The sequence below is a fragment of the Nematolebias whitei genome, chromosome 18, assembly GCF_014905685.2.
Source record: "Nematolebias whitei isolate Nwh7 chromosome 18, NemWhi1, whole genome shotgun sequence".
NCBI lineage: Eukaryota > Metazoa > Chordata > Actinopteri > Cyprinodontiformes > Rivulidae > Nematolebias > Nematolebias whitei.
Window position 1 is genome coordinate 31,600,921 of NC_056515.1, and position 21,113 is coordinate 31,622,033.

At 38.9% G+C, this 21,113-nt stretch overlaps 1 protein-coding gene across 1 annotated transcript in view; it reads right to left on the reverse strand.

Moving 5' to 3' along the window:
• exd3 (exonuclease 3'-5' domain containing 3) overlaps positions 1–21,113 on the reverse strand; it is a 73,564-nt gene that overhangs the window by 31,982 nt on the left and 20,469 nt on the right. The gene's annotated exons all lie outside the window — the stretch shown is intronic.

A 21,113-nucleotide genomic window follows, 5' to 3' on the forward strand; every position in this document is an offset into this window, starting at 1 on the left:
TGCTAAATCGAGCACGGAACAGGCAGACTGTCCACTAATTCTGGCTGTTTGGATTCGCCATTAAGTGTACCAGCAGAACTTGAAGGCAGACAGAAAACAGAGTCTGGCGGCCCAAACAATTGCTGTTTTTCTGAATTTGGCCTTGGATAGGCCAACTTATCTCAAATTGCTCCAGGAGGATACATAAACTAGAAGCTCTGCCTGCCCCCCACCTCCAGAGGACATATGTGGTCTTATCAGAACCATGATGCTGGTCTTATCAGAACCATGATGCTGATAGATACGGTACCATCTTATCAAAACTTTGGAACTCTCTGGAGTGTTTATGGATAACTCACTGCATTTGTTGACCTCTATGCTTAAATGTACAAACCGGATTCCAAAAAAGTTGGGACACTAAACAAATTGTGAATAAAAACTGAATGCAATGATGTGGAGGTGCCAACATCTAATATTTTATTCAGAATAGAACACAAATCACAGATCAAAAGTTTAAACTGAGAGAATGTATCATTTTAAGGGAAAAATCTGTTGTTTCCAAATTTCATGGCATCAACAAATCCCCAAAAAGTTGGGACAAGTCCATTTTTAACACTGTGTGGCATCCCCCCTTCTTCTTACAACACTCAACAGACGTCTGGGGACAGAGGAGACCAGTTTCTCAAGTTTAGAAATAGGAATGCTCTCCCATTCATGTCTAATACAGGCTTCTAACTGTTCAATCGTCTTGGGCCTTCTTTGTCGCACCTTCCTCTTTATGATGCGCCAAATGTTCTCTATAGGTGAAAGATCTGGACTGCAGGCTGGCCATTTCAGTACCCGGATCCTTCTCCTACGTAGCCATGATGTTGTGATTGCTGCAGAATGTGGTCTGGCATTATTGTGTTGAAAAATGCAGGGTCTTCCCTGAAAGAGATGACGTCTAGATGGGAGCATATTTTGTTCTAGAACCTGAACATAGTTCTCTGCATTAATGGTGCCTTTCCAGACATGCAAGCTGCCCATACCACAAGTGCTCATGCAACCCCATACCATCAGTGATGCAGGCTTCTGAACGGAGCGTTGATAATAACTTGGGCTGTCCTTGTCCTCTCTGGTCCGGATGACACGGCGTCCCAGTGTTCCATAAAGAACTTCAAATCGTGACTCATCTGACCACAGAACAGTCTTCCATTTTGCCACACTCCATTTTAAATGACCCCTGGCCCAGTGCAAATGTCTGAGCTTGTGGAGCTTGCTTAGAAATGGCTTCCTCTTTGCACTGTAGAGTTTCAGCTGGCAACGGTGGATGGCACGGTAGATTGTGTTCACTGACAATGCTTTCTGGACGTATTACTGAGCCCATTCTGTTATTTCCTTGACAGTGGCATTCCTGTTTGAGGTGCAGTGACGTTTAAGGGCCCGGAGATCACAAGCATCCAGTAGAGTTTTACGGCCTTGACCCTTATGCACAGCGATTGTTCCAGATTCTCTGAATCTTTTGATGATGTTATGCATGGTTGATGATGATAACTTAAAAGTCTTTGCTATTTTACGCTGGGTAACATCATTCTGGTATTGCTGCACTATCTTTCTGCGCAACAATGGTGGAATTGGTGACCCGCTTACCATCTTGGCTTCTGAGAGACACTGACACTCTGAGAAACTCTTTTTATACCCAATCATGTTGTCAATTGACCTAATTAGTGTTAATTGGTCTTCCAGCTGTTCGTTATATGCTCAACTATGTTCAGGTTCTAGAACAAAATATGCTCCCATCTAGACATCATCTCTTTCATGGAAGACCCTGCATTTTTCAACACGATAATGCCAGACCACATTCTGCAGCAATCACAACATCATGGCTACGTAGGAGAAGGATCTGGGTACTGAAATGGCCAGCCTGCAGTCCAGATCTTTCACCTATAGAGAACATTTGGCGCATCATAAAGAGGAAGGTGCGACAAAGAAGGCCCAAGAAGATTGAACAGTTAGAGGCCTGTATTAGACATGAATGGGAGAGCATTCCTATTTCTAAACTTGAGAAACTGGTCTCCTCTGTCCCCAGACGTCTGTTGAGTGTTGTAAGAAGAAGGGGGGATGCCACACAGTCATAAAAATGGACTTGTCCCAACTTTTTTGGGATTTGTTGACGCCATGAAATTTGGAAACAACAGATTTTTCCCTTAAAATGATACATTCTCTCAGTTTAAACTTTTGATCTGTGATTTGTGTTCTATTCTGAATAAAATATTAGATGTTGGCACCTGCACATCATTGCATTCAGTTTTTATTCACAATTTGTTTAGTGTCCCAACTTTTTTGGAATGCGGTTTGTACTATGATGTCATTGTATGTTGCAGCTTTATATTCCAAGGTCTTTTTTTGCATCTTTTACACTGTTTCCTGGCCAGGACATGGTGTGAGACATGATTTTTTTTGGCTTCCTCCATCCTTGTGTTTTCTTTTTCTCAACTGCCTGTATTTTGTATGTAACAGGTCTCTCTTGTAAATGAGTCTTTGAGGCTCAATGAGAACTAACCTGTATAAATAAAGGTATATAATAACAAAAATTATTTAATCCACACATGTTTGATTTAAAACAACAATCAAGTTGTTAAGTCTCTTAGATGTCATAATAATAAAAAAAAAAGTTTCAAAAATTAGCCTAACATGTTGAAGCCAGCTTGCACAGCTGTCAGTACATCACTACAAGCTGAGGAGTTACTAAAGCAGCTAAAGTGGGTCCATGTGCCACGGAGTTGTGATAATAACAACCTTAAACCTCCCAGGCATTTCTGACTGGCAGGTATTAGCACGGCTGAGGAGAGTTCTTTATCATCCTGGGTGAGTGCAGAGCACGCAGAAAAGCTCGGACGGTTTGCTATGTCATGGTGCGCATAGACTGTGGGAGAATGATCTACAATTCACTAAGCTGAAAAGACCAAAGATCACATTTCACTATAGCAGGGGAAACCCTTAAACCATGACCACAGACACAAAGAGAATCATAGCAGCAGTTTCTGGGAGAGGAAAACATGATAGTGAACACTAGTTCTCACAATATATCTCTAGTGTTACCTTTGTAATCTCAATGTTATTCAACAAGTAACAATTTGTAATTTTTATTGATTTTTTTTGGGGGGGAAATGAAGTCAAGTTACATAAACTTGGTGCACGTTTCAAAATATCAGGTCAAAACATTCAAACATTTAATTTTATTTACTCAAAATCTCGGCAGGCCTTAAATGCATAACTCAAATGTTTTGAAGAGGGGCTCTGTGGAAAGGTTACAAATGTACAAATGTCTTTGAAAAGCCCTAATTTGGAGAAATAGTGGTTGATTTTGACTGGATTGACAAGCTAACGGCTAAGACCATAGTGGTTCATGCATATTAACTGTTCATAACCTTCTCACTTCAAAAGGTCTAAACTATCAATTTAAGTACGGTTAAATCAACACATTACATATGATAGAGCATATAATGCAAACATAATGGTTTAAAATTATTTCTCTTTGTGGTATTGTGGAAATTAGCTGACCCAAGTTTATTATACTGCAAATAATTTAACCTCCTTTATTTGGAAGCATAGGGCAATCACTCAGCAGCAGCCTGGCTACGCAGCTACCGCGCTCGACAAAACATGAGAAACTTCCTTTTTCTCTGGTATGTTTGAGAGGAAGGCATCAGTAAGTGGTTCCCTCTCCCTGAGCGGCAGGGGAAAGTAGACCCTCTCGAGTACCTCTTGGCTTCCCCACCTCCCCCATGAGCCAATATTGCCGTCAGACAGACACACACACACACAGTGTGGTTTCTCCTCTGGAGGGGAACATAAACAGGGCTCTCTGTCTGCAAGTGGAGAGCTAGTTCTCATGACATCACCACCCAGCAGGAATGCTGCGCTCTGCCACGTCAAAGCCCCTCCACCGACCAGCAGCTCGAACACAGACATGCACACGCATAAGAAAAAAAAAACATATGTTCAATAGATTTATACACATCTACACTATCATAACAAATTCTACCACATAAACATGAAACTTAAGCCATTTCAGCTTTAGTTACTGTTCCAAGTATTTTCTAACAATAGTTTTTAATTTCTCACAGCTCAGATTTTTCTCTCCCTCTGCATATCCTTCGCTAATGTTTTTGTATTGAACGCTTTTTGAATCCTTCGCTAACCGTATCGCTTGGTTTTGCTCGTTCTTCTTTCACCCTCACATGTCTGAGCAGTTCACAGCGTCAGACCACACACACGCAACCAAAACAGAGATAATCTACGATAGAGAAGGACCAAAGTTGAAGAATGTGAGGGGAGAGAGAATAAAGCTTCGTCTCTGATGAGAAACTTTTTGTGCATTTCTGTGTTTGGGTGGTGGCGGCAGTAGAGGTGGTGTGTATGGGAAATTACGCACTACTTCATTGTATTGGTGTTTAGAGGAAAAGCTCTATTGAAGCTCGCTCCTTCCTTTTCACCTCTCTTCCTCTCCAACTACATCCCTCCATCACTTCCTGCTCCATCCTTTTCTTTTCTGTACATCTCCACAAGCTATTTTTTACTGTGTCCCACCTTTTTCCTTTCCCCTCTCCATCTCAGCCAATTTTCTTAACATTTCTCTCCATGGCTCTGTTTAACCCTCTGTTTCTCAGAGGCGTTTGGGGAAAGCAGGGGCAGGAAGCAGCTTGGCTCTCAGACAATGGAACACATCAAAATCAAAAAGCAGCACCAGCCTCACCAACTTCACACACACACACATACGCACAAACACAGCAAGACAAACAGGACATTCCAGCTGCCGGCTGCACCGGATTCCTCGCCTTGGCTAATCTGAAACGGAGAGTGAGACTGGGAGTGGAGCAGCACTGGGGAGGCCGGGTGAGAACTGTGGGTGAGGAAGAACGGGACAGATGAAAAGTGAGAGGAACAAATGAAGGATGAGGATAAGAAACCGATACAGAGAGGCAGAAACAAACACTGTGGAGCATCAAATGGTACCAATTAAAAGAGCAGGAGCTTGGTGAAAATTGCACACATGTACAGTGCTGTGCAAAAGTCTTGAACTGGCACACAATTATTTATGTTTTGCTTTATAGCCAGTTTCCTGTAATATTTTAAAGTGGTCTTCAGGAATAATTTTCAGGCTTTTTAAAAAAAAAAACTCTTTTCCCATCTTTTCCCCTTAACATTACTTGCTGTTTTAAATCCAGTCTTTTATATCTGACCTTTTTTTGTTTTTGTCAAGCGACATAAACTTAACGTAAGAATCATTTAAGCATAATAAGCACCAGTCATCCTGCAGATGATTTATTTCACCAATGCCAAGTTGTCAGCACTTTTGCCAAGAGATTATTTGAACAACATGGTCAAATACACACTATTAAATATTAGAGCCCGAGCGATATACCAGTAGAACCAATATTTTTAGGCCGATATAGGCTTTTGTGGGACATATCGGTATCTGTGATAAATGGCCCATTATACGCCGATATAAACACTTCTAATTTTCACCTCTAAAATGCTGGGAACCTGCTGTGTCCTTACTTGCAAGTGGCATAATGGTACAATGTATCCAACAGAGGGCGAACGCAGACTACTTTCAAGTTATGGCCATGCAACTTAACTTTCACTTTCAGCCCAGCCAAAGCAGGTAGCAATACTGTGTAGTGTAGTTTGCTGAACAGAGCATGGTAAGTTTTTGTAACTGATCTGTAAAAAAAAAAACTTCAATAATATATATATTTTCAATCCTCCAACCGGCTACGTGCCAACATTAGCTACGTGCCTCTCAGGTTAGCAAGCTCATGTTTAGATAACCTAGCATAGGCAATTGCCTTGTAAAACTTTATCCAGAACAATAAATCTAACGTAGAGGTAAAATATATCAGTGTTAGTAATGTTATCCTTGTTGTCCACAATGAAATGCATTGTTTGTCTGAAACCTTTACTTCTCTGCAAAGAAAAAAAATGCTGCTGAGATCAGTACTACCATATTTTTTGGCCTATAAGTCGCAGTTTTTTGCATAACTTGCATGCCCTGCAACTTATAGGCTGAAGCGATGTATTTACAGATTTTTTTTCCCCATATTTCTAAATTTCTAAACCAATTTTTGGTTGCGATATGACCGTTTTCATTCATTCTGACTGAAATTTTTTTTAACAGTACCATTTTCAGCCACTAGATGGTAGCAGAGTAGTAGAAGCCGTATGGCATGCCGTTGTATCGTGTAATAGGTAAACGTGGCAATAATGACAAATTCAAAAAAGTTTAAGACAAAAACAACTGGACTTTATTTATTATACTTTACTTTATAGTTTATTCTAAAAAAGTTAAATCTGGTCCTCTGGACATTCAAAAAAAAACAAACCAAAGCAAAAACAACAAAAAAAATGTAGAAACGTTTCATCTCTCATCCGAGTGAGGAAGTCTCTCGGATGAGAGATGAAACGTTTCTACATTTTTTTTGTTGTTTTTGCTTTGTTTTGTTTTTTTTGAATGTCCAGAGGACCAGATTTAACTTTTTTAGATTTTTCTACCTGGATTATTGAGCATGCATCAGGATATTTATAGTTTGTTTTTGTCTTGAACTTTTTTTAATTTACCATGTCCTGGATGATTGAGAATGTTCATCAGCTATTTATGACACAACTGGCTTGCCATAGTAGCCCCATCTTCGTTCTGCTCGCTGCTTGGATCAAGTCAAACCAGCTGCACTGTCCTGGCAAAATGCAGCTAAATTTACCATTAAAGTGTATTTATTAAGTAAAAGTTCAACTGAGACACACATTTCAATATTGGAGGATTGAAAACGTGAACGTTAGAAAGACTGTTTCAAGACTTCAAATGTTAAAAACAGGTTTGAAAGTAACCGTGTACTTGGATTCTTGGGGGTGGACAAAGTAAAAAAAAAATTCTGGCAATGTATCGATTATCAGCATTAGCATTCCCCTCCCAATATCGGTATCGGTGATCGCCAAAATTATCATATTGGTCAGGCTCTATTAGATATATGCAAAATATATATAGTAAGTGTTAACACAGTAGATTCTTTTATTTAATTTATTTTTAAAGAGACAGTTTAGGCAGAATATTTTTTTAATAAAGAGAAAGAAATATACTTTTTACATCTTATGTAAGTTGAAGCTAATTGTTCCATCTTGAATTAAGCTCAGTAAATTCTGAATTTATAAGCAAGGTGACAAAAACTGTTTCTTGGCTTTGCCCAGCAGAACTTTTTCAGAACTAGAGAAACAATTCTGCAGTCGAAACAAACAAATATAAACCTGAAGCTAAAAAAGCGCTGGCTTTGAACAAGCACAGGAAACAGTTTGGAGGATAAACCCATCAAAAACAAGGAAATCTTTGTAGCACCAATTGTGGGTCGCAAAATTTTTTTTTTAAATAAACTAAAAAACACCTATATAAAAATATGTATTGGTTTGTACTGAGGTAGAAATAGGGTCCTTCTCAATAGTGTTGTGTAATTATTAATTTTTTAAAATATCACATCATTTGTTGTCAATAAATAGTTGCCATGTAGTGTCAATGTACCAGACTGTATCGGACTGAACAGGTATTACTCTTGCTTACAGAAAAAGAAATGTTATTAAAAGGTCTGGTTTGTTAAGAACATGTTTCCTTACTGAGCCCAGTGGGCCTCCCTTGCTCTCCACACTGTGGTCATATTGTGCCACAGGGAATGCAGAAAAATACTATCAAGGTCAAAAGCAAGGTCAGCTTACTTTTTTCACAACTCTGTAAATCTTTAAAACAGCCCTCTATTATTGGACTATTAAAATTACACATGAATAAAAATAAGCAATGATAATTGTATGTTGTTAAATACATTTATTGCATACACTTGATTTCCAACCTTGTAACCCCGATGGCTATGCGAGCACATGTTTATGAGCATGAAACCTGGCTATTATCACATATATTATTTTTGCACGTATAATTAAAAGCCCTTAAATCACACACTCCTCTGCCTCTCTGAGTTAGAGGGAGAACAGCGTAGCGCTTGAGCAACTCTACACTCTCACACAAGCATATAAACAGGCACAGATACGGATCACGTGTGCAACCGAGCACACGCACAGGTGTCATTGCATCGCTATGCTGTCCCGGGGCCAAGCTGACTGTGGGAAAACAGCAGTGCTGATTTGCTGAATGCTTGCTGAGTGACGGCTCATCTGCTGTCTTGACTATCGGTGGGTATGTGTCTGCTCTAACTGCAGCAGATCTTATTTATACTTCATTGAAAGAACAGCTTGCTTTAAAGTTATTTTAAGTACCGTATTTTTTGCTGTATAAGTCGCAGTTTTTTTGCATAAATTAGCATGCCTGCAACTTATACAGTGAAGCAACATATTTGTGTTTTTTTCCCATTTTTATAACCCAATTTTTGGCTGAGATTTGACAATTTCATTCATTCGGGCATTGAAAATATTGAACAGTACCGTTTTCAGCCGCTAGAGGGCCCTCGACTAATATGGCAAGCCAATCTCATTTATAGGGAAAAGTGGCTATTAATGAGACACTTGGCTTGCCATTAGGGGTCTATTTTATATGATTTACCGGCCCCAGTTTATTTAATTTTGGGAAATCGGCCTATACTTGCATGAGAAATTGATTTGACCGATTTTTTTAGTTTTAACAACAATTGTCTAAACTTCATTTACATTTCAGAACACTACCTCATGGCCAGTTAAAACAAGTTTGTATTGTTTCTAGGATACTGTTCAAGGGTATGTTTTTCAATAAAATAATATTGAAAAATTGAAGGTGCATTGTGACCTTATAACACCTGACAGTGTTGCTTAGAATACAAAATTGGTATTGGCCAAAATCGGAATCGGCAGGTCAGACTTTTTAGAAATCGGTGATCGGCCAGAAAACTGTAATCGGTGCACCCCTACTTGCCATACCAAGCCACCTTCGTCTAGCTCCAGAACTCCTGGAGCAAACGTCAAATCAGCTGCATTTCACTGCGCCGCCCAAGCGAAATGCTGCTGATTTGACCGTCAAAGTGCATTTATTAATGAAAAGTTCAACTGAGACACACCTTTACTATAATGCCTTGTTAAATTTCAAAGAAATGCACAGCGAGTAGTCCTTCTGCGCTCTTCCGCTTCTACAAATCGGCTTTTGAAATGCAGCTGATTTGACTGCCAAAGTGCATTAATTAAGGAAAAGTTAAACTGAGACACACTTTTTCTATAATTTCAAGCAAACAAATAATTGTTTTTAAGTGTTAATCTTGTTAAATTCTTGTTAAAGTCCTCCCGTGCACGCTTCCGCAAAGACCGGCCCAGATTTCCAGGTGGTCAGCGGTGACGCATAATATGCAACTTATTGACGTATTTATGTTTTTTCCCACTTTATTAGACATATTTGGACTCATGCGACTTATACGGTGGTGAGACGTTTACGGCAGCAAGGATGGTATGCTAAAAATCACTTCTTAAACTATTATATTACTATTGAGTAGGAAAAGTTGAGCTCTTTTTAGTTTTACTTTTGTTTCATCACAAATAATTTCCTGGTTCTTATTATATGAATTTTCATTATGATGTTACAAAATACTTCTGTGTTCTAAATAAATTATTTAAAGTTACAGGGTAGTTTGGACTTATCATATTGGAGCAAAATCAAAGTCTAAATCTGGTGTTGGTCAATTTGTTTTTATTTGATTAAAAATGTATTTTTTCCCCTTTTTGTGAAGATTGGTTTGAACCAATAACTTTACTCTTAGGATTAAACTATTAAATATGAGAAAAAGCTAAAACAGCAGATTAAAACATAAAAAACACTTCTTGAAATGCACTTGCTTGGAGTGTCTGTTTTTTCAAAGAGGACATAATGCACACAGAAAGATGTGAAAATACTTTTTAGGTTCAGATGACTCAATGCTATATTTGAAATGGTGTAAGATAAAGCATAAACTAATCAAATCTTACTCCAATGCCTTTATATCAACACTATCCTTTTTTCGTCATGCCAATTAATCCATTAGCCACTATGAATATTGTAACATTTTTCTACCTATATAAAATAGTTCATCATGAAATAACATGATCCATTGTCTTTATTTCCTTCAGCGGATTGGTTCTAAAGAATACTCGCCGAACGAATAACACTATGTCACTTAATAAAAACAGATCTGAAGACCTAACTTGGCTTAGATCAGAATTAGTCCTGGATTACCAGGAGTGCTGACAGACCCACCTAACCTCACTCTGACAAACAGCAGAGCGTACATCCAGTCCGTCTGTGATTCAGTCGAGTACATAATGCAGCCAAGATGTCTGGTTTGTTTTATTACTGCCATTTCTACTCTAGTAAAAGTTGAAGAAAGTCTCCAAGCCTAAGCCACTACCTCTGACAGTCATTACGGGAACTTACTCTGAACCACTTCTGTTTTTTCTCTCATTTCAAAAACACTTTTATTTTTTCCCCACAAGTCCTTACAGTTTTATGAGCTAAACTCTTAACCACCGATAGCTGTGACAGTGGCCAGTCTTGATATTTTATATCTGTATTATTAACACAATGTTCAAAAAAACATAAAATGATCTTATTTCACTGTTGGGCTTCATGTTGTGTTCAAATAGTTTCAGCCTCAAAATATCCCAAAGAAATGCTGAACTACAATTCAATGTAAGAAAGATGTGTTATTAAAACCATGCTTTATGTAGTCAGTTAGGATGTTTATCATATAGCTTATAATATCAATGATCAACCTGTTTACTCAATTTACACCAGTTTGTATAAGTGCAATCTTTTCAGTGATATTAAAAGAAATGTTTCAAAAAGACCCATACAGCAGAGATTTATAGATATGCTCATTTAAAAGGGGACACATTAATTAGCATAAGTACTTTTATATCATATAAATTACTTATAAAGACTAATTCTTATTGAGATTCCATACAAACTACTAAAAGTGCATGTTACAAATGTAATTATAGATTTAAAAGGTACATAAGTAAAATTAAAAAGATTTTGGCAAATGTTTTCCAGTGGAATACGGTACTTTTACTTTCTGTGGACTTTAGCTGTTGATCCCAAGCCAGGATAAATGGCGAGAATCGCATCAGGAAACAAGCGGATCAACAACCGTCTACCGAACCCATGACTGCTTTACCAAATTGTACGACAGTCTCACCAGATCCGTTGAGGCAGGTTAACAACAACCAGTGGAAATTGGACTAAGAGGAGGCGGACGATCTGCAGCGGCAACTAGGCCTGTCGCGATAAACAATAAATCAATTAATCGCATGATAAATTAAAATTATCTACCTCATTTTCAATTATCGGCTTTATCGTTTCTTCGTGTCTCTCTTTCTCCTGAAGATGCTGGATGACAAAAAGGCTCAACTCTGGTGCTCTTCACTGACCCATCCCTTTCTCTTTCTTCTCTTTTCTTTAAAATCCGTTTGAACATTTCAAAATCACGTTTTTGGATCGTAAAAGCAGCTAAGTTGAGAAGCTAAGCTACGAGCTAAGCTAACAGGCTGACCTCAGGAAAAAACCTCAGTCTTGTCGAAGCTCCAAAAATCACAGTTGAAACCCGTGCCTTTGTCTAAAACATTGTTTTTCTCTGCGAAAAGAAGCTGAGAACTAGTTTACCGTTTTTTTAAATTTTTTATTAAAAGCTTTGTGTGAAAAATGCTATGCTAAAGAGCTCAAACCATACCGAGCGTCTGCCATTTTTAGAACCGAAAAACAGGAAGGAGAGACAGCCCATGTCACATCAAGGGGCCTCCCTCCCATTTTCTTTAAGAGACGCTGCTCGCTCTCTCACTATCCATCCTTCGGTTCAAACAGTCTTATACTTCCATCCAGTGGTCGAAAAAATTTACTACAATTAACCAACATTTCTTTTTAAATTTGACAATAATTATTATTGTTCAATTTAAAACAATATTATCGTTTATTGCAATAATTTCTGAGACAATTAAGCGCCCAGAAAAATTTGTTATCGTGACAGGCTTAGTGGCAACCCCGATAATGGAGAAGCCAAAAGACAAAAGATGAAAGTTTCTGACTCAAACATTTTATTCTGAGTAAACAAGGCAGAGGTATATTAAATTCGCGGTCATGCCTTCCTCGTTACCTCATTCCCAAAATTGTACATGAGGATGACAAACCAGTCATGATTACTTCTGCTGACTTGCAACTCTCACAGCAACCAAAAGTTATGCTTAGTGTCACACCTTGGACAAATTCTTTCATAGATTCCCTTTAACTACCTACTGTATACAGTATGTGCATATAATGAGCATGTGACTGTGAGACTGATTGGTTTCTTTGTGAGAACATTCTTCGTGTGCAAGTTCACCTCTAACACTTTCTGAAAATGTGTGAGTGTGTAACAGGAGATGTGAACCTCTCGCCACACAGTAGGAAATATTTGGGATGGTTTCCCTCGGAATGTCTTGGCGTGCCGATGGAATGCCCCCTCTCTACAGACTCCCCCCACCAGCTTCTAACTGTCTCTCCTTTTCGTCTCCTGGGAGGGGGAGACGGCATGATATACAAATACGACCCCCTATTTTGTCACCACAGAGAAGAGCAAATGGACAAACACATAATTTGTGAAAATCTTCATGAGAAACTCTGTTCAGGTGTTAAAAGCTTCTATATGACTAAATTAACACTTAATCATCTATAAATGTGACATAATGTACATTATTAAATAAGAAACTAGCCAAGCTCTATCGCTACATTTGACACATTCTTGCCAAAGGGTTAGCAGTTGTAATGAAAGTATTTTACTTATTAAAAATAATTAGTTACAACAGCCATAATATTATTTAGCTCCACACCAATTAAATTACTCGAAGCAATAAAAGGGCCACACAATAAATTAACGCATGGGTATAGTTTCCTACACGCCCTGAGGACATTATTAGAGTTCACAGTCAAAAAATATTTGTTCTGTTTGAAGCGGAATGTAGCTAAATTTGGTGTTAATTTGTGAACTTATATTGTAGAAAAATATTTTTCAAAGTAGCTTTGTTAGAAGACGTTTTCTGACTTTTTTTAAGGTCAAGTTTTTAACTATGTTAGAAGCTTTTATCAAAAAAAATAAAAAATACATACTTTTAGTTTTTCTTTGAATAAACCACCACTTTCTCAGCCTACTAAAAGACCGGCCTGTAAACTGAAAATGACTCCAGTTGTGGTTAAACAAAGTACCATTTAGAGATTTTATAGATTAATTTTTCTCTGTTGAAAGATATCAGTTTTTGCCAGCATATCCATACTAACCAGGGAGTCAAATTATGTGACAAGCCTTAAACCAAAGCATCTCAAATTAGACTTCAAATAAATTAAGTTTAATTTGGTCTGTTTTTACACTCCTCAGTAGTCAATGCTGATTTTCATGAATTTATTTGAAGCCGTTTTATTTGAGGACAAAGACGGCTAGATGCAAATAGTCTAGACACTAATGTTTGGACCACCGCACATGAGCCATAATTGGCCGATTGTGGTCCAGCTTTATGCATATCAGTGCATCACAACTGGTATACGAGTAATTTTCTTTCACATGCAATAAAAAGAAGCCAAAAACAACATTGTTTTTCATTTTTTCTCCTGCTGCACACGTGAAGTTGACATCAAAACCTTGTTGTACAAAAGCAGAATGGAAACAAAATAATCTTATCTTGTGTCTGTGGTAGGTTAGATAAGTTGCACGGCACATTAGAGCTACAGCAAAATCACATTTATTGTTTTTGTTAAAAGAAGCAGCAACAACTGATGGTGTACTTGAAGAAGAGTGCCATTTTAATGTGGAATATTTACCGGCAATCATCACCTACTATGAACTGAATGAAGTTAAGGGTTGCGGGGACTTGAGGGGATATTTGAAAGAAAGGGATTGGGTAACCCGAGAAAAAGAGGTTTTGCCTTAAGATATTAGAAAACGTAAAACCATCTTCTGTTTTTTTTTTTCCACTGGACTTTGACACATTCATCAATCATGACACTGATTAACCCTTTTTCCACTTTAAGTGTGCACAAATACACACTAAACAGCTCGTGAAGGTTTCCATTAAATGCATGTCACATTCCTCTGGTTTCTCAGCTTGCGGCTCTCCCTTAGTAGATCAAAGGACAGACAAGTCTATTGGCCTGCTCTCCTCCAACTCCTCCTTTTCCTCCACTCTCTCTTCCTCCTGCCATTCCTCATTCAGTAAACACTCGTCTCACAGACGCACAATTATTTTCGCTTCTTCACAGATTCACAAACCTAAAGTCATTTTTTGTTGTTCTCATCAGCGACTCAGCTGAACTTTAATTGGTTAAATTCTCTTTTATTAATCTCCCTGCCATCACCCCTGTCTTCACTTCTCAAACCCCCCCACCCCCTCTTTATCCCTCCCACCCCTCCTTCTCACAGTTTGGCGGTTCCTGTTGCTCTTGTTTTCACTTCCCCAGTAGTCTGGTGCGTGGGAACCAGCGTTTCAGCTGCAGCAGTTTACAGCTAAGTCTGAGTACATGTACAACCAAGCCTATGTGCCTTTAAAGGTGCGGAGGTGTGTACAGTGTGTACTACCAGTTTGACGTGGCTGCCATTTCAAAGTTGTGTATCACTGTATAGTGTGTACTGGGTTTATCTTTTAGATAATCTCAACATGTCTAGAGAAAATTACTTTCATCTGATGGGACTGTACAACCCAACGGAAGTGTGTGTGAGTGTGTACATAAATGGAAAGTTTAGGTGGAGTAGGTAATAATGGTGGGAAAAATATATAGCCTAAAAACAAAACAGTTCAGCAATTCTCAACTATTAATGCTGCTAATACGTTAACTTCTGACACCGATTCTATACTGTATATTGTGCATGAACTATTAGTAATGGTTCATTCGGTCAACGTGTTATTTTTAGTGTATTGGTTACAATTAGGGGTGTAAATCATCAGCTTTACCACAATATGATATTATATTGATTTGTTTGTATGACAATATGATTTTTCTCGATATTACAAAGTCTGTCACGATACGATTTCAATTCTATTCGATTCGAAGTCTGCTCCCTAAATTCAGTGAGTCGGTTGGTGGCCAAGGTTCGAACCATTGTTGTGTGGGAGAGGTGCATGATGGCGAAGGTGGTTCTCCAGGAGAAGCAAGAACTTCTACGTAAGAAACACAAAGTTCACTTTATTTAATCATTGTGCATTGTTTATGACATTAACGTTAGCCTATTATTATTTACGAGCTCTGGGGAGAAATCCTACAGCATCTGACAACTTATTTCAAATACAACTATTTGTCTACTAGGATGAAAAGCATCTGCTAAATTACTTAAAATTAATGTTTTTGTTTCTATCAGAGCTGCCTTGAGGGGGAGACCGTGTTTGTATCCAACCTTAAAAAACAAGTTTGGGCAAACCTAACCAAGTGCTGCCAGGTAAGTGACTGAGGCAGGCAGCTGGAAAGACATTGACGAAGAAATATCTTTATCCCTGTGGCTTGATCAAATATTTTAAGAATATGTGTTTTGCAGAATGATGAGATCAGGAACTTTCTCCAAGTGGCCACTGTGTTGGATCCGTGCTTTAAACAGAAGATGAATGACGGTGTCTGGGAACAGATCCAGAGAAAGTTGACTGAGCAGGTGAAATGTCATTCATGCATCTGTCTTTCAGCTATTAAAATCAGAGATCTAAACACTGGTTATGTTCTTTGTAGTCAACAGAGGCAGACTGTGGAGATGATGGGGTCACCATGCAGTCTGAGGAAAGGCCTGAGAATGAGGGAGTGGAGGATAAGGAGGAGAGTGTAAGTGTATGATAGTTGAAATTATATAGATTCTCAATCTTAATAATGATCATGCCTTTAATGATCTCTTTTAAGTGATAATACTAATGAACCTGTTGTTTGTTTAGCAAAAGCCACCCTGCAATCTGTCCAGAAAATCTCCACTGGAGGAGCTTTTTGCTGAGGAAGAGGTACAGAACGTAATGTCACAGCTCCATGTCCATCAAGAAACAAGTGGAGACAGAGCTGCAGATGTAGCAGGAAACTCCACCAGCCGTTAAGTCTGAGGACACTGCTGCATGGTGGTGGAACCAAGACTTACCCTTTGAGGCTTTTTCTACACCCAGCGACCGAGTGCTCGCCACTGTAACATTTATATTCAAGTTCATAGGTTTGATATTTACATCCATCCATCCATTTTCTTTACCCGCTTATTCCATTTTGGGTCACGGGGGTCGCTGGTGCCCATGTCCAGCAATCACTGTGCGAGGGGCGGGGTACACCCTGGACGGGTCGCAAGTCCATCACAGGGCCACATAAAGACAAACAAGACAAACAAACATTCACTCTCTCACTCACACCTAGGGACAATTTAGTTACCAATCAGCCTAACATGCATGTTTTTGGACTGTGGGAGGAAACCAGAGTACCCGGAGAAAACCCACGCATGCACGGAGAGAACATACAAACTCCACCCAGAAAGGCCCCTGGACCGGGGTTTGAACCAGGGACCTGCTCGCTGAGAGGCAGCAGCTCTACCAGTTGTGCCACCGTGCTGCCCTGATATTTACATATTAACTGAAAATAAGCCTGTGAGAACTATTCATAGTCAAGTTCAAAAAAGTAAAAAGTTCATAAGTGGAGTGGTGGCGCAGAGGTTAGAGAGGTGGGCTTGTGATCCGAAGATCGCCGGTTCACGCCCCGGCCCCGACAACATCAAAAATTGTGGGTGGGGTAGGTGAAACACTCACACTTGCCCCCACCCTCATTCGCCCCACTCTGGGCCCATGAGCAAGGCCCTTAACCCCCACCATGTGCTCCCTAAACAGGTCTCTCTTGAAAATGAGTTCTCGTGGCTCAATGAGACTAACCTGGATAAATAAAGGCTAAATGAAAAAATGAAAAAATAGAGAAGTTTAAACTATTCCATCCAGAAAGAACTCTGGTTAGCTAGCTCATTTAAACCAAGTAAACAATTTGGACCCTGCCTCTAAAAATAATCGGAATCAAGAATCGTTAGGAACCGGAATAGAAACGAGGAATCAAAATCGGAACTGGAATAATTCAAATTTAAATGATACCCAACTCTACAATTACTGAAAGTTAAGCTTACTGTCTCCAGCTTAAATTATTGTCAAAAAATGACGTAACAACCTAATTTGTTCTATGAAAAGCTAAAGACAAAAACATTATATAAATAATGATAAAATTGATCTGCTACTGACTATTTACATTTAATTAAATTACATCTAAACTATGATCAGCTGCATTTGAAGAACCAGGCGTCCTGACAAAAACAAATCCTATAAATAAAACTAGCACACCTTGAACAAACGCACTAGGTCGACCCCATTAAGGTAAATTTTTAAAAACTAAGCTCTCACATATACCGTCAGTGCTCAGAGTATATGTTGTGGATGGCTATCAGCTACTACCACACTAAATGTTAGTTGAATATCTGTGCAGCTGACTCAGTTATAGTTATTTTAGTGTTTTCTACAAGTACCTGACAAATAAATGTAACCTGCAGAACATTTAAAATGGTGAAATAAAAAAGTGACGCAGTCAGCTATGCAGAGAAGCGCCAATATAAACTCATGATGCTCTTCTTCTAAGTGGTGGTTGATATGTTTCTGTGCTTCTAAAATTTCTCTGTTGTACTGTGATACACCAACAGACAAGCCAGCAGTTAATCTCCTCTTTCTTCACGTTAACTTCTTCCTCATGACATTCATCACCGTTGTATGAGAGTGAGAGCGAGACAGACGAAGACAAAGGGAGGGAAACGGACCCCTCCACTGTTGCCAACCAGAAAGCTTTACAATCAGATAACAACGGGGTTAAAACTTTGCCTGGGTGGGCCACAGAGCAGCTCCCAAAGTGAAGCTTTCTTGGTCTCTGTAACACAAACAGCCTCAGACAGAACTGTTGTTTCACCTTAGCAAGATATTAAACAAATCAAAGGTCAGTTAAAAAAAATGTGTAATGAATATAATTTTTTCGAAAAAGCTGATTAAATTCATTTATTGACTGAAAACTCTCAAAATTTAGACGTATAATTCAGATATTTAATTTTAGTAAAGAAAATCTGCTAAGGAAAACTGAGTAAACGCATCTCTTTGAAAATAGATTCATAAAAGTGGCTAAGGAAAAAAAGATAATTTTGATTTTTCTTATGTTTTCTGTAGATTTTTAGCCACAGCAGTTAAAACCCCATGTGGTCTTCTTTTGGCCTTGAGGTGTCAGGAGTGTGGTCAAAGTATGATCATTTAACACCCAATTAGAATTAGGTGTGTTGGTTAAAGTCGTGATTTAATCATTAAGGTGGTCCCAGCTTGTAACATTCTGAGCCTGATGGAGATGCAGCAGCTGACATGTCCCGACTTATTTGGGCCCTCCTTCCAGGAACAGACCAGAACACACAAGCTTACCAACCTTTCTGCAAAGATACCCCCCTTCACGTTGCCACCCCACAAACACAAACAGCCATCGTCCCACACAGCTTCTCTAAACAGCCACCCACAGAGACATCTACAGGTGAGGCAGCATAAATCAATCACAAATATATTTCTCTGGCTCCACAAACATGACAAAACACAAATAAACAGCTCTGCTCACTTAGATTTATCAACACTACAAATCTACATTTAATATGTAAGGTAATAATATAACAAATGTGAAAAATGGTAATTGATTTTGAGTGAAAACAGAGTGGTATAAATGCACCAGTCAGAGCCGGAAAGCGTTACAGAGGGTGACGCAAACAGCCGAGGACATCACTGGACATCTACCACAGCCGATGCCTGTGTAAACCACAGAGCATCATTAAGGACCACACCCACCCAGCACAAGGACTCTTCCGTCTACTACCCTCATGCAGACAATACAGGAGTCTGTCATTGTGTACAAAAAGACTAAAGGACAGCTACTATCCACAAGTTGTAAAAAAAAATAAAAAAATAAAATAAAATAAAACCTGCAGTATGACTTTTTATAATTGTTTATTGTTGTTGCTGTTGTCCATTGTTGTCATCTTTCTTTGTTGAAATCAGGTCTCTCTTGTAAATGAGTCCTCGAGGCTCAATGGTATTTACCTGTCTAAATAAAGGTTGAATGAAGCTGTCAGATTACTAAACTCTCGATAAATAACACTGAACAAACTGGCAATAACATTGTACCAAGCCACATCTGTGACACCTAATATGACTACAGTAGTCCCTCGTTTATCACGGGGGATCAGTACCCTGAGGCCCTTCAATACCCTGAAGATGAGTGAAAAACTGCGAAGTTTGAATAGTAGTACAAGTATATGTACATGGGGCAAGTCGTGGCGCAGCGGTTAGAGAAGATGGGCCTGTGATCAGTAAGTGGCAGGTTCAACTCCCGGTACCGTCAACATCAAAAATGTGGGTGGAAAAGGTGAAACACCCACACCTGCCTCCACCCTCATTCGCCCCACTCTGGACCCTTGAGCAAGGCCCTTAACCCCCACCATCTGCTCCCTAAACAGGTCTCTCTTGAAAATGAGTTCTCGTGACTCCATGAGACTACCTGGATAAATAACGGGTAAATTAAAAAAATACATATAAATGTGTTTTAAACCCCTCCCACACTTGCAATATTCTAAATGATGTTTCTAAACTCTAGACACTAAAAGAGCACAGAATATCATGAAATCAGCTCTCTGCCTCCTGCTGCTCTTGGCCACGCCCACTTCTCCGCTGCAGAGTGGAGATCAGCTGCAGGAAGAAGCCACTTCTGCAGCTGTGGGCTGCACACAGTTGCTAAATAATTAAAAATAAATTTATTTTAAATAAAACTTCCATGCCGATCGTGCGGTTCATCCATCAGTCACCCAATTGTGTCTCATGTCCAATCTTGCTTTGAAAAACCGCAATAGAGCGAGTCCACGAAAAACGAACCATGAAGTAACGAGGGACTACTGTAATATTAGCTGTGACAGCTAATGTGTTTATTGCTGCTGCACTATGAGGCTGTATCATGTATGATACAGTGTAATACAATATAGATGCACTGTATCTACTTTACCATCATAATTCATCTCAGTGTCACTCACTGCCTGTGCAATAACCTGTCACACAGCCTGTGTAGTATATGTTAGTTAAGTACAATACATATCATGTGCATTTTAGCATATATTACTACTATTAGTTTGCACCGTCTGCAGCACCAAATACACTTCATGAAGGACAGAAGTTGCACAATAGCGATTTATTTGTTTCAAAATAAAAATTATATAAAGGTTGGTATGAGCAACAAATTGAACAACCCCCCAAAAAATTAGAAGACAGTTTATGATTTGATTTGGTCAAAAAGTATTCCTCAAACAAAAATTATTAACATTTTTGGTCCGAGTTCCGCAAAATTGTGGAACCTTTAGATGAAGCTGTGAGAGATAAATCGGTCTATGATTCCAGTCATTTAGTCTGACATGTTCATGCCAAGTACTTTCATTTCTTGTTATATCATGCCCCTTTTTACGCTGAACTAATCACGTCCAAGCAGGTCTGCAAATGCAGGCAAAACTGCAAATACAAGACAACATGCTACTTTCCCATTGCCAGGAGCAGAGTGGTTCATCTCTGTCTGAACTTGGATTTATTTTTGTTTTTAGGCGTATGTTTTTCTTAGTTCATATCTTAGATCTTATTACTGTTTTTCTTATACATTTTATTGTTGGATGTAGCGGGGACCCTGTGTACATAATTTCGCTCCACCACATGTACCACATGTGGTGCGAATGACAATAAAGAATCTCTGACTCTGTGATAATTAATACTTTTACAGCTAATTTTGACATCAGATTCATGCAAACTTATCCAAAGTTTTTGTAAATGAAAAGAGGCAAGTGTTTCATGAAATTAGCAATTTTCAAAACGTTTTCTGAGTTTAATTTTGTTCTATATTTGCTCAAATCTTCATCTTTAAGCCAAGTGTTTTTATTTTTATTATCCTCATCTATCCCTTTAATTCTCACCACCAGTGCAGGTCGAAGCTCTGGTGGCAACAAGATGAACAATGTAATCCAGACATCTTTCTTCCCTACCACATCCTGCAGCCACTGGTGGGGGACTCAAAGCATTCCCAAACCAGATGGGAAATGCAATCCCTTTCTATGTCT